This window comes from Zalophus californianus, chromosome X, assembly GCF_009762305.2.
Source record: "Zalophus californianus isolate mZalCal1 chromosome X, mZalCal1.pri.v2, whole genome shotgun sequence".
Classification (NCBI taxonomy): Eukaryota; Metazoa; Chordata; class Mammalia; order Carnivora; family Otariidae; genus Zalophus; species Zalophus californianus.
The window spans coordinates 7917023-7932105 of record NC_045612.1 but is presented as its reverse complement, the minus strand read 5'-3'; the positions used below and the strand labels follow the sequence as shown (position 1 = coordinate 7932105).

The following is a 15083-nucleotide window of genomic DNA, read 5'->3' as shown; positions in this document are numbered from 1 at the left end:
TTTGATTATCGTGTGAGGTAGGGGACCAAATCCATTCTCTTGCATATGGATATCTAATTGTTCCTGTGTCATTTCTTTTTTTTCTTTTATGTGATTTTTATTTTATTTTATTTTATTATGTGATGTTAATCACCATACATTACATCATTAGTTTTTGATGCAGTGTTCCATGATTTATTGTTTGCGTATAACACCCAGTGCTCCATGCAGAACGTGCCCTCTTTAATACCCATCACCAGGTTAACCCATCCCCCACCCCCCTCCCCTCTAGAACCCTCAGTTTGTTTCTTGAAAAGACTATTTCCTTCCCCATAGGATGATCTTCTTGATTACTATAGTTTCGTGGCAAGTTTTGAAATTGGGAAGTTTGAGTCTTCCAACTTTGCTCTTTTTTGGTGACCCTGGGTCCTTTGCATTTCCATGTGAATTGTAGGATCAGCTTGCCTATACCTTCTCTCTCTCTCTCTCTCTTTTTTTGGCTGGGTACAGTATACTTTATTGGTGGTACATGACAAGGTAGGGCTCCCCAAGCCCCTCCCCTTCTTTAGGGGGTCTGGGATGGAAACTGTGTAGAGGTTGGGAGATTCTCAGTGAGTTGGGGGATGATCAGCTGGGGCAAGGACTCCCCAGCAGCTGAGGTCCTCTCTCTTCCTTTTGCTCTCACTGGGGCTAGGGCTCCAGGGGACTCTTATTCCTTGGAGGCCATGTGGACCACAAGGTCCACCACCTGGTTACTATAGCCAAATTCATTGTCATACCAGAAAATGAGCTTGACAAAGTGGTCATTGAGGGCAATGCCAGCCCCAGCACCGAAGGTGAGAGTGACTGTCACTTTTAAAGTCACGGGACACAACCTGTTCCTCAGTGTAGCCCAGGATGCACTTGAGGGGGGCCCTCTGATGCATGCCTCACCACCTTTTCGATATCATCGATATCATTGCATTTGGCAGGTTTCTCCCAGTGGCAGGTCAGATCCATGACTGACAAGTTGTGGGTGGGGAGAGAGAAGGCCATGCCAGTGAGCTTCCCTTCAGCTCAGGGATGACCTTGCTTATAATCTTGTCTCCACCAGTAGGTCCCTGGATGATGTTCTGGGCAGCCCCTCAGCCATCATGCCACAGCTTCCCAGAAGGGCCATCCATGGTATTCTAGGTGGCAGTGATGTCATGGACTGTGGTCATGAGTCCCTCCATGATGCTGAAGTTGTCATGGATGACCTTGGAGAGCAGCCAAACAGTTGGTAGTGCAGGAGGCATTGCTGACAATCTCGAGGGAATTGGCATACTTCTCATGGTTCACACCCATCACAAACATGGGGGCATCAGCAGAAGGGGCAGAGATAACGACCCCCTTGACCCCACCCTTCAAGTGAGCCCCAGACTTCTCCATGGTGGTGAAGACCGTAGTGGACTCCAGAACATACTCAGCACCAGCCTCACCCCATTTGGTGTTGGCAGGATCTCACTTCTGGAAGATGGAGATGGGCTTTCCATTTCCCGTTCTCAGCCTTGACTGTGCCATTGAATTTGCTAAGGGTGGAGTCATACTGGAACATGTAGACCATGTAGTTGAGGTCAATAAAGGGGTCACTGATGGCGACAATATCCACTTTGCCAGAGTTAAAAGCAGCCCTGGTGACCAGGTGCCCAGTACTGACAGATCCATGTACTCTGACCTTCACCATCCTGTCTCAGGGACGTGGCTGGGACTGCACCAGAGGATGTGGCTGTCTGTCAAACAGGGAGGAGCAGAGAGCCTTGCCTGCAGCTTCTTGAAGTAAACTGAACTTACAGCCACAACCCCCAGTTCCTTGTCAGCAGTGCTTTTCATTTTTGAGAAGGCAGAAGTGAGGGCTGGAGCAGACCACAGGGCTACTGGTTCCAGGCCCTCAGGACTTCAGTGGGTCTGGGCAGCAGAGTTCACAAACGGAGCTGCAAGGCTCTGATGTGGCACTTCTCAAGCTATCAGGACTCATGCAGTGATCTGGTTGCAAAGCAGGTTCTGATTTAGAAGTCGGGGGGCCTTAAACTTTATTTCTTTTTTTTTAAGATTTTATTTATTTGAGAGAGAGAGAGAGAGAGGAAGAGAGAAGGGGGAGGAGCAGAGGGAGAGGGGGAGAGAGAGAATCTCCAGCAGCCTCCACACTGAGCACGAAGCCTGACATGGGTCCCCATCCTAGGACCCTGAGATCATGACCTGAGTGGAAACCAAGCATCAGACGCCCAACTGACTGAGCTGCCCGGGCGCCCCTGAAACTTTCTAAGCAGCTCCTAAGTGACGCCAATGCTGCTGGTCCCTGAATCGCGCTTTGAAAAACAAGGCACAGTTGCCCTTAGCTTCTATCCAGTAGTCCAAAGTAGGAAGCTGAGACCTCACTTGGATCTATCATTCAGACTGTTCTTTATACAAAAAAAAAAAAAAAAACGGGGGGGGGGGAAGGAAGGACAAGAAAGCTAGGCCTCTTTGGGGGACGAAAGGGACTTAGCCGAGTCTACAGGACCAGGTAGAGGCAAACACTACAAATTCTGGTTTCAGACTCGATTAAGTTTTCATTTCCCCAACCTGTGGCTGCCTCCACTGTCAATCACCTTCCATTCTGCCCCAGAGCACCTGTCCTTCCCACCGTCTTGAGCCAATTTCTCCCTCTTTTGCAGCTTGCTTTTGGTGTATTTCCTTAAGATAAACATTAGAATTAAAAAGGAGCATTTGAATGTGTTGGGTGTTCACACAAGTTACTATCTGCATTTCCCTGCGACTATCTCTGGGCTCAGAAATGAGGGGAGAGACCATATGTATGTATGCAAAGTAGTTAAATTCCATCTTTTCCAAAACACACAAAATTATACATGCTATGTGAAGGCAGAACTCTAAATTTGTCCCCAAGATTCCCCACACCCTCGTGGTGTATTTACACTTCTGGCATAACCCAGAGATTGTGATGATAGATTTCCTTCCTGTGAGTTTTGTTCTATCAACAGCTGATTTTAACACGGGTAAAATCTCTGAGTGGTCCTGACCTAATCACAGGAGCCCTTTAAATCTAAAGTCAGAGACAGAGAAGTCAGAGATTTGAAAAAAGACAGATTTGATACACTATTGCTTGCTGGCTCATCGGGCTCTCTGCTCAGCGGGAGGCCTGCTTCTCCCTCTGACACTCCCCCTGCTTGTGTTCCCTCTCTCGCTGTGTGTCTCTCTGTCAAATAAATAAAATCTTAAAAAAAAAAAAAAAAGACGGAGGAGTCCACTTAGCAAGGAAAATGAGATCTTAGTCCAACAAGGACAAGGAATGAACTTCTGCCAGCAAGAACACAGCTGGACTTCTGACCTGCAGAACTGTGAGCTAATAAACAGATATTGTTTTAAGCCTCTGGGTTTGTGCTAATTTGATATATAGTGATAGAAATACTATGCTTTCTTGGTGACTGAACTGGGTTTCTATTTTGCCTTCACTGTCAGGAAACTCAGAGTCAAATTTGAGGCAGAAATGTTAAAAGTTTTAGTGCTCGTTACAGTCTCTACATCTATTTCCAATGTTTTTCTCTGAGTCATGGCGTCCTGCATTTTTGTGTATTTTGCCTGATTTTCCTATTCTTGATTATGTTTAACATTCACTTTTATGTAATCTTTTTTTAGTCTCATTATAAAAGCAATATGTGCTCATTGTGGAAAATGTGGAAAATACAGTTAGGCCCAGGAAGAAAAAAAAATGAAGCATTAGCATTCTATCACTTCATCTGGAGAAAACAACTGTTAATGTTTTGATGTATTCTTTCCAGTCTTTTTCCCAATGCCCATATGTGTATTTTTACATAATGAGATCCTGCCGTATTATTGTTCATATTCTTATTGTAAGCTACCTCTAAACATCTGAGGAATAAACAAGATAGAAATTAACATGTATTCAGTGGTTTGAAGGTATTTTAAAAAATATTTTATTTTTAAGTAACGTCCACCCCCAACGTGGGACTCAAACTTACAACCCTGAGATCAAGAGTTACATACTCCACCACCTGAGCCAGCCAGGTGCCCCTGAAGGTCTTTTTTTTTTTTTTTTAACATTTGGTTGGTTAGGTAAGCAGATCTCACCTCTTTGTTTCTTTCTTTCTGTTCCTCCTGTGACACTTGGTGTTCACCTATGTCGAGGGTCCCCAAGAGCACGCCCAAGTGCAATGATTTAGTAAGATGACTCACAGGACTCAGCATATATTCTTACTCACAGCTATGACTTACTACAGTGAAAAGATACCAAGCAAAGGGAAAAGTAGCACGGGTGCCAAGTCTGGAGGAAAGCTGGCACAGGTTGGCAAGGGTTCTCTCCCAGTGGAGTCACAGAGGATGCATGTAATTTCTCCAGCGTGAAATTGTGACAACACACAACATGTAAAGTACTGTCTACCAGGGAAGCTCATTAGAGACTCAGTATTCACAGTTTGTAACAGGCTAGTACTGTAGTCACCCTTTGCCTCGCATGTACAAGAATTCCAGACTCCCAGAAGGAAAGCAGATGTTCAGCCTCAACCATAGTGTTTATACAAACAGTTTAGGTCCAGCCAATGGCAGATGCTGCAAGCAGCCCAAAGAGAGCAGTTTCAAGCCTGCTATGTTAAACCTTTCTTGCCCATTGCCTAAGTACCACATTCCCAAAGTCCTACTGCAGTTAGGTGTAATATTCAACGTCCTGGTTACATGTTCTCTCTCACATAGAGTATATCAGAAGGTGGGTGTCTTAGTTCCAGCTGCTGTAACCCATTACAGCAGAGTGGGCAGTTTAAGCAACACATGATTTCTCATGTTTCTGGAGGCTAGGAAGTCCAAGATCAAGGTGATGGGAGACCCAGTGTCTTGTAAAGGCCTCCTTCTTGGTTTGCAGATGGCCATTTTCTTCTTGTATCCTCATGTGGCGGAGAACATAGAGGAAGCAAGCTCTTCTCATGAAGGCACTGGTCCTATCATGAAGGCTCTATACTCGTGAACTAATTACTTCCAGAAGGCCCCAGTTCCCGATATCAACACGTTGGAAGTTAGGAGTTAAACATATGAAATCTGGGGGGGGAGGGAGACAAATATGCAGTCCATAACAATGGATGAGAATCACCTCTAGGTATATATTTTTAAAGTCAATCCTGAGCAAATGTCTATGAAAGCCATTATTAGGGTGGAGAAGGGCTGATTATGAAAGACCAATACCATGCCAATAACTGATCCTTTGGTGTTCCTTCTAGAGAGTCTGGGTCTGGAGGGCTACCTCTATTTCCCCAAGGTTTCTTTTTGCCTTTCCCAGCCCCACCAGACCCAAAATTCCTTAGCAGAGGCCAGGCGCAGAGCTTATGATGTGCTAGGTGGGTAGGATCAAGAGCCGTCTCGCAGAGCCTTGCACAAAGAGGAGCAGGCCATCATCTCAGAGGCCCTGTCCCCTTTTACCCAGGCCCATGTTGGGTAGCTTTTTCTGAGGTGCCAGAAGCCAAGGACTGCCTTCGTCTCTGCAGTTAGGTTTCTGTGATTTTGGTGGCTCCAAAAAATCAGTCTCTTGTATTGAAAATCTTCTTTTGGGGAGAGCTGACAGGGACAGACTATACACAGGTGTTCTTATTTTTTTCCTGGCACAGGAGTCGCTTTTACTCTGGGATTAAGGTGTGCCTTTGGGGAAAAAAGATCAAAACACAAAACCAAAAAAGCATGTGCCTTTGAAAGGAGAGGGGAGCCCCTAGACGATAGGGTGCCTTTGCAAGGGTACCTTGAATCAGTAAAAAGCCACCCTTCCTGGGCTTAGCAGTGCCAGGGGCACAGAGCTTGGGCACTATACAGTGCCCTTGGGCGGATTGGCAGAAAAATGCTCCCAGAGTAGCTCCGTGTCATTGTGCCAGACCTGGTGAGCAGCACTGGGGATGGATTTCAATGGCCACTCATTTGCTCTGCTGGGCACCTTTTGTGCTAACACAGTTGAGAACAAATAGGTATGCTGGGAAGGTTGGCAGATGCAGGGCATTATCTTCCTTTATCCCCTTATTTCAGAGGAATCAAAAAGCCCTGTCCTATAACTTGTCCTCCGAATCAGTTGAACAAGCCTTTGCCTCCACATGGGGTGTTTGGAGTCCGTTCTCACGACTGGAATAACGCAGAAGGCATGCTCAGTGCAGGGGAACAGCATGGATCCTCATTAGTTGATTTCATCGTGGAATCTATATAACTCATTGTTGAATCATTGTGCTCAAGGGTTCTCATAGCTACCTTTGAAATATGATTAATTAGCTTGAATGTTGCGACATGGAAAATAACATTTTAGGCTGGAAAAGCTGTTTTATCTGTTACGATTATTGACATAATTTAAGAGGCTCCGTTTTGTCATCTATAAAAGGCAGGGTGAAAATACCTAGCTGCAGGTTTGTTCTGCAGGCCCAAGGAGAGGTCACGCAAGTCAACCAATGTCAGTGTCCCCTTCAACCCTCCCCCTTTTCTCCCCTACTTCCTCACGTTTACACAGATGATGAGATTACAAAGCACTTTCATTTCCAGGGCCTTGTCTGCTCCTCAACAGAATGAGGTTGAATAAAAAGCCTCAGCTTCCAGCAGGCCTGGATACACTTGCTCATACCCGAATATGGGTTTCAAACCCAATCTCAAAGATTCTTCTCTCTCCATTGTTCATATTGCAAATAGGACACAAGGAGGACCTTTTGGAAAAACCGAGCACATGCGAAAATCACATCGAGTGGCAACTGGGTCTGGTTTTTCTCTGGGTAAACAACATGGGACAAGGGAGCCTTTCACTGGATGAATCTAGCATGTTCTGTTGAGTTTCGTACACAAAGGAATCTGTACTATATGGCTTCTTACCTGCTGGCAGTCCTGCAACAGAGGGTCTAAAAATAGGGAACGTGGTGCAGAAAGAGAAATGTTAAATCATATTACCCAAAGCACTTAAGTTCTTATTCTTTAGCATTACAATCTTGTGAAAAAGATTCCTTGTGTGCCAAATTTTGCAAAGTCAGAATACACAGCTGGGAATGAAACAAAAGCTGGCATGCTGAAAAGTTCTCCTCCTGAAAAATAATTGCCCGATTCCCCTTTTATGTTTTAAGTAAGATTCTTTGGGTTGCAACTAACTGGAACTGCTCCTCTAAACTCCCACAAAAGAGAACCGGGAATGTGATTGGTAAGAGGCTGAGGCATCTCATGGAGTCTGAGGGCAGGGGGATGGCTGGGCATCACAAAGCGGGCACTGGAAAGCACGTGGGAGACCCAGGCTTCTATCTGCTACTGTTTGAATTCTGCTTCTCTCGAGTTCCACTCACTGCCTTGGCATCCACATGCTGGAAGTCGGGTTACATGGTCTGATAGGCTACGGCTATGGCTAGGAAGACTGGGGTTGGAAATACAACAAACTGTGCCAATAAGGGACACCTGGGTGGCTCAGTCAGTTAAGCGTCTGCCTTTGGCTCTGGTCATGATCTTGGGGTCCTGGAATTGAGCCCCACGTCGGGCTCCCCGCTTGTCAGGGAGTCTGCTTCTCCCTCTGCCCCTTCCCCCTGCTCATGCACTCTCTCTACCCCCTCAAATAAATAAATAAAAAATCTTAAAAAAAAAAAGTTGTGCCAATAAGATTCTCTCGGAGACCTACTGAGTTGCCCCATGAGCTGTTTGAACTAAGACCACGTGACATTGAGGGAAAACTCGCCAGCCTGCCTCCTTTTCTCTCGCGTGCTCATGCCATCTGTTCGTCTTCGCTTCTGTTTGCACGTCCCTTCACGCATTCTCATTCTCCGTCTCTGCCATTCCCTACAGGACGGTTTGGAGGGCTTCAGTGTCTGCACAGCCTGACGTGGCCCATCCAGACCTCCCGCACGTGTGTGTCTCCAGTCCAGGCCACTGGCAGAGACTGGCCGGTGTCTCTCGATCCCCACTGCAACTTCTAGGGAAAGAGAGAGACCGGGTTGTTGTGAGGATCAAAAGAGTTAATGTAACCCACTGCCTGGCCCCAAAGAAGCACACTGTATGTATTAGCTATTCTTCAAAATCTTCCTGGGGGCTTCTCTGCCCAGTCTGTGTTCCATTAGCCTTGCTCCCTTGGCCCCAGCTAGAATAAATCACTTCTGCCCCACTCCTGCTTGTTGAACCCCGCATGTATGTTTCTGTTTTGATTGTGGGTGTTCCGTATTATAGCACAGTTATTTATTGGCATGCCTGCCTCTCATTGTAGACTGTAAGCTCCTTGGGGACCTGAGCTATGCGCTTCTCCCTTTGAAGCCATTTATGGAGATGAGGTGTCGTGCTGTGCCTAAGTGCTCTGGAAATGCTTGCCGAACTGAAGGTGAGACCTGGCTACCATGCCTTGTTGACTTCCAACCAGCAAATTAGAAGGCAGACTTCCAAATTAGAGATTATCTCTGAGCAATTAATTAATGTGGGTCAGATGTGTCCCGGGTCATTTTTGTGGCTCACCATTAGAGGAGGATTTTATTCAAGATGGACTTCATAGGAAGAGTTACTCTGAGTCAAGCCTCTTCTGGCTCTGCAAGGGGACTTTGGAGTGGGAATGTTGGGGTCAAATGCCTTTGGTGTATACACCGTGTATATCTAGTGATACACACAGAAGCATCTCCACAGTGATCTGGGTCCCAGTGCTGGTGACACAGAGGTTGCTACGTCCTCAGCCTCCATCCTTGTTTCTGGTGTCTTTTCCTTGTACTCCCTATTCCCTTTGCCTACTTCTGCCCCCAGCCCTCATAATCCTTTGTCCTTCCCCTGCCACCCAGCCACCATTCCCCGGACCCTCTCACATGCCTCTTTGGCACTGGGGTCTGTTTATTGTAGGTGTATGGGTATCTATTTCCAGTGGTTCTGGTTTTATGATGTACAGGCCTTCAAAGCACACTGGCACCTTTTTCTAAGATTGATGTAGACACAAGTCCACATAAATTAATGTTCTCATCTCAACTCATTTGCCTGGAGGGAGTAAATTCGTAGGGAAAGCAGAACAAAGGAGGGGCTAGGAAGAACTGGCAGAAAGGGGAGTTAAGGAGTATCTTTTTCCGTTTTTAAATGCAGACAACCCAGGAAGATAAAGAAATTTATTTTTATCAATTCCAGTGAATATATGAAAAAAGGAGGCAGCGTAGAGAAGTCATTTGCTAATAAGGGACACGGGTAGGTTGTAAAACCTGGAGTTTCTCATCCCTACTCCACAATGTCTTTCAAATATGCTGCAGCCTCTTTAAAAATAAGATAACCTCCTCCACACCATGCCACCACTAGGTCTTAATAATTTAGAACAGGGGTCAGCAAACCATGGCCTGAATGCCAAATCCAGCAAGCCACCTCTTTTGGTATTGCCTATGAGCTAAGAATTTTTTTTTTTTTTACATTTTTTTAATGGTTAAACAATTGGAAGAATAATATTTCATGGCACAGGAAAATTATGACATTGAAATTTTTATGCTTATAGTTTTAATGAGACACAGCTATGACTTTTTTTTTTTCTTTTTGACAGAGAGAGACACAGCGAGAGAGGGAACACAAGCAGGGGGAGTGGGAGAGGGAGAAGCAGGCTTCCCGCCGAGCAGGGAGCCCGATGCGGGGTTTCGATCCCAGGACCCTGGGACCATGACCTGAGCCCAGAGCAATCGCTCAATGCCTGAGCCACCCAGGCCCCCCTGTGCCCACTCGTTTGCGTGTTGTTTGTGCTTTGATGCTACAATGGCACGGTTACAGGGCTGGGACAGAGACAGTATGGCCCCGCAAAGGCTGAGAATACAGAAGCCTCCCTTATCCGAGATTTTGCTTTGGGACCTTTCAGTTTCTCAGTCAACCGTGGTCCGATGCCAGGTGATCCTTCTGCAGCGTCAGAAGGTCGACAGTAGCCTGACGCTGCGTCACGACGCCTACGTCATTCACCTCTCTGCGTCTCCTCCCGTGGGCATTTTGTCATCTCGCATCATCACAAGAAGGGTGAGTACAGTAACATATTTTGAGAGAGACCACATTCACATAGCTTTTATTACAATATAATTGTTCTATTTTATTATTATTGTTGTTAATCTCTTATTGTGCTTAATTTATAAACTTACCACAGGTCTGTATATATAGGAAAAAACAGTCTATATAGGGCTTAGTACTATCCGTGGTTTCAGGCATCCACTAGGGGGTCTACTGCAAGGGATCCCGCGCGGATGGTGGTGGAGGCGGGACTGGTGTATTTACAATCTGACTCCTCGCAGAAATACTTTTCTGACCGTTGATTTAGGTCCCAAAGTATTACCTAAGTGCTGACCTATGCACCATGTTGGAAATGTAGAATATTAGGCACCTTCCAGACCTATGGACTCAGCAGCTGCGTTTTAATAGAGCACCCCCCCCTGGGCCCCCATGATTCATAGGCATATTAAAGCTTCAGAGGCTCAGGCTTGGAAGGCAATTGATGAAGGCTTTTCCTTATTCCACAAGCAGTGTCTGTTACTGAAAAGGGAAGGAGCCTTAATGCCAGACAGGTATGAATTTTAAATTGTTTTCCACTGCTGCGTGGCTTCAGCTTCCTCACCTGTAAAGTGAGGATCAGCATGTGTTTCTCATAAATTTGTTTTGGATTGGATGGTGTATTCGTCTCCTAGGGCCACCCGAACGAATTACCACAAGCTAGATGGCCGAAAACACCAGGAATTTCTTTTTTCACAGACCTAGAGGCCAGAAGTCCGAAATCATGGTGTTGGCAGGACCCTGCTCCCTCTGCAGGCTCGAGTGGGAAGACTTCCTTCTGCCTTCCCGCTTCCGGTGGTCCCAAATGTTCCTTGGCTTTGGCCGCATGACTTCAATTCCTGCCTCTGTCCGCCTTCCCACGGCTTTCCTCTCCTCTCCTTTCAGGGCTTACAGTCACTGAATCAGGAGATCACCCTAATTCCAGTTTCATATCATCTTGAGATCCTTAATCAATTACATCTGCAAAGACCTTATTTTAAAATCAGGTCACATTCTGACGTTCTGGATGGGTAGTGAATTTGGGAGGGGGTGGCTACTAGTCAACCCACCACAGATGACATCAATATATGTCAAATGTCTGGTGCGTTGTGAGCCCTTAGCATATGTATCCTCTACCTTCTTTCCCCTTTTATTCAAATGACTCAAGGGCTCAGAATTGAGTGGGGGAGTTGTTATAGGAATCTCAAGCTAGATCTTCCCCCATTTTGACAGAGGGGCGTCTCCTCGATTGGACACACAGAAGATGCTTTCATGACCTGTGTCCTGGAGCCAAACTGGTTGTTTTTTCCTCTCTACACTTGGAAGCAAAAATTCTTTCAAGCGAAGGAACTCATGCAAGAAGCCACAGGCGAGAAGAGCCTCCCCGCGCAGCTGTGGTAGGTACTCGAAGGTCTCATTGTCTCCTCTCTCTGCGGCTGCTCTGCCTGCCTCGAGAAGGGATTCATATTCTCAGTGAGATTCCTGTAGGCCATGGCTTTCTGGTGCACCCCTGAAGGAGAGCTTTTCCTTTACCCCAAAACCCATGTATATCTCAAGAGAAGGCAAGACAAATACTACAGTTCAACTTTCTCATGAGCAAACCTTGACAGGTGTTAGTTTGGGGGTGAATCAAATTTGGGCTCTCCTAGCTAATGCCGTCCTTGGCAATTTTCAGATCGGCCAGGTAGTGGGACCAGCTATTCAGCCAATCCTACCACCCCATTTCTTATTGCTTTTCTATGGATATCAGCAACATCTCCTTTCTGAAGTTCTGGATTACACTGAACTCTTGCATTGCACCATCATAGAGATCTGGTCTCTTCCGTATTAATGATGCAGTTAGCCACCGGTAGTGTGCATTACGGCTTTGTGAATTTCCTGTAAACAGTCTCCCTCAGAGAAGATATGTGGAAATCCCCTTGGCACCCAGCAACCAAGCGCTGTAATTCTCAAGGCAGTACTTGTCTTGGAGCTGAAACAAATCAATAGCTAAATGTGACTGCAGCTAGATTACTAACTCAAACTTCTGGTCTCCAAGGGAGAAGGAGGCGCAACCTTTAATACCGAGGAGCCTGCTGAACCAAGAGTGGGAGCTGTATTATTGGTAAGAAGAAATCTGCTAGGAAGGAGATCCTAGTTTTGGAGAACGTTTTTGTATTTTTCAAATTTATCTTTTTTTAAAAAGCATTGTTTGGCACTTATTTTCTGATCCTGTTTTAGAAATTGGTAAAGGGTATTGAATCATAGCCATCAAAACTCTTTGTTCCGCATGTAGCCGTTTAAAGAGAATATACTTTATTTTCCTGCTGCAGAATTTGGAGGAGCGAGGTATGTTGCTCCCAAAATAGGAAGATTACCTTTAAAGAATTAAACTTTAAGCTCCACATACACTGTATTAAAGCAAAGTCACCTTAAAGCGAAGATTCTCAGCTTTGGCTGCATATTAGAATCACCTGGGGAGCTCTTAAAAAAATACTGATGCCCCAGGCTGGCTACCAGACATTCTTATTTAATTGGGCCAGGGTGGGGCCCAGGTGTTTTATTAAGAGCTCCCCAAAGGATTCTACAGCGCTGGTCGAGATTGCGAATTGCCTTAAAGAGACACAATAGATTTTTTTTTTTTAAGATTTTATTTATTTATTTGACAGAGAGAGACACAGCGAAAGAGGGAACACAAGCAGGGGGAGTGGGAGAGGGAGAAGCAGGCTTCCTGCCGCGCAGGGAGCCCAATGTGGGGCTCGATCCCAGGACCCTGGGATCATGACCTGAGCGGAAGGCAGACGCTTAACGACTGAGCCACCCAGGCGCCCCGAGACCATAGATTTTAAGGTTTCAGGATTTCGCTCACACTGAATGCTGCTAAAGTAAGAATGTGTCATGCATAAGATGGGGGAAGGGTAGGGTTAGCTAAGGAAACTGGAGAAAACTTGTGGTTGAGCCCTTCTCTGATCACTGGTTTAAAATCCACCCCCCCCCCCCACCAAATCTCTATCTCCCTTCCCTGCTTTGTCTCCCTTTATGTGATTGTCCATCTGAAATATAAGCTCCATGAGAATAGTTTGGTTTGGGACCTGTTTTGTTCACACTTGTATGCCTAATGCCTATTAGGGAGAGCCTAGTACAAGGTGGACACTTAAATATGTTGAATGAATGGGCAAATGCATAAATAAATGAAAGCAATGTCAGAAGCAAGTTTTTCTCTTTCTTTAGCAAGAAATTCCTACCGTGAAAGCCATACGAAAGGTTATCTTTAGCTGACTCCATAAAACATCACAAAGTACTCATTTGATTAAGGCTTGGATTCAAATATATGTTTGCCAAAGGAGAGAAAGAATATGCTGTCCTTAAAATGATCTAGGTCCTGTGACAGTAGTAAGTCTCCCTGTATATTAAATTAACATTCAGATTATACTTTGAATTATAGGTATATATACCTATAGGGAGAAAAGGAGGGAAAGGAAGTAGTGCCCACTATTTGATTCCTGTGACATGTTTTTCATTGTACATTAATAAATTAGCATTTGGGTTTTATACATTATTCTCGTGAGCTTGATTAACACGAGTGCAACTCTTGAGCCGTGGGCAGATTCACCTCTGCCCTCCCCATGTGACTCGTTCAGGTTTCTGAGTCTTCAGTGCCAAGTGTTAGACCTTGGACCAGAGCAAATCCACCAAGGTTGTGAGCATAACCCTGTGAAGCCATTTCCACCTCCACTTAGAAGACACTTAACATTTCAAAATTCATACCACGTTTTAATAAACACAAAAATCAATGTCCTTGATTGCGACTTCACATTTCTAAATACCTGGGTGAAGATCACTTCATAATGTGCTTTCTCAGACGACACAAACTGGCCCCTTTCCCACCCTCATGCCCACCCCCAGTGATGCGGGTTTGTCCACTTGGGTGAAAATCACGGCTGTGATAGAAAGCCTTCCTCCAGCACCCTGGCAGGGTTGACGAGTCCTCTGGCCTTTGGCTGTGACAGGCAGGTCCTCGGGATAGTGGGCCAACATCTGCACCTTCAGTACCAGTAGTTCTGTGCATCACTGTAAGCTGCTGGAACCGGGGATCCTTTTCAGAATAGACTGATTTGAAGGCTGCTCTCATTCCTCCTTAGTCTTCAGAGTTCTGAACCCAGAATAAACAAAACAAAACAAAAGCCAGAAGGCATTTCCGCTAGTTTGGTCTACAGATGAATTGCTCTCCCTGCGGCTGGGGGAAGGGAAGGAAACTTGAGCCCTAGGTTGAAGACACTCGGACACCAAGAAACATCTGCCTGGTCTGCCCTCAGCCACACACATGCACACGGTTCCTCAGTACAGGGACGCCTAGAGTGCCTTCTCTTTCAGAGTCTTAGGGCTTTCTAAGCTTTCATTTTGCGTAGCTGTCCTCAGATCATGATGCCATCGGGAGCCTTAATATTAATGGCAGTAATAACAGCAACAACAACACAAAAGTCCTTTCTGGACATCACTGGCTCCGCACAGGTACGGTGCTCGGTTTCTGGTGGCTGCACGCAGTGGGTGCTCAGGGAAGGACAGTTTGTCAGCTAGCAGAGTCTCTGTCGTGGGGGACCTTGCTGGGTTTTGTTCCTCCGCGGTGATGGCACTTTCCTCTCTTACGAAGTCCTTGGCTCCCCTTCTATTTACCCTCTTCACTCCCCCAGAACTCCTGCTCCATCACTAATGTGCATAGGAATCACCTGGGGATCTTGTTAAACTGGAGATTCTGATGTAGTAGGGCCCCGAATCCTGCATTCCTAACAGACTCTCATTAATGACAATGGTGAAGGTACATACCGCATGTGAAATGTGGCTAGGGTAACTGAGGAACTGAATTTTAAATTTTATTTAATTTTAATTAATTTAAATGTAAATAGTCACTTGTGGCTGGTGGCTACCGTATTAGACACTGCCGCTCTAGAGGAGGGACCAACCAGCAAACTTTTTCTGGGAAGGGCCAAATAGTAAAGGCCTTAGACTTTGTGGGTCATATGCACTCTGTTAAAAGTATTCAACTCTGTCACTGTGATGTGTAAAAAAAAGAAAAAGAAATACATAGTACATATAAGCCAATGGGCACAGCTGTATTGTACTAAAACTTTATTGATAGAAGCCAGTGGTAGGCTGGA

General features: G+C 45.6%; 1 pseudogene; it reads right to left on the bottom strand.

Moving 5' to 3' along the window:
• Positions 1-688: 688 nt before the first annotated feature.
• LOC113931065 lies at positions 689-1684 on the bottom strand (annotated as a pseudogene).
• Between the last annotated feature and the right edge of the window lie 13399 nt (positions 1685-15083).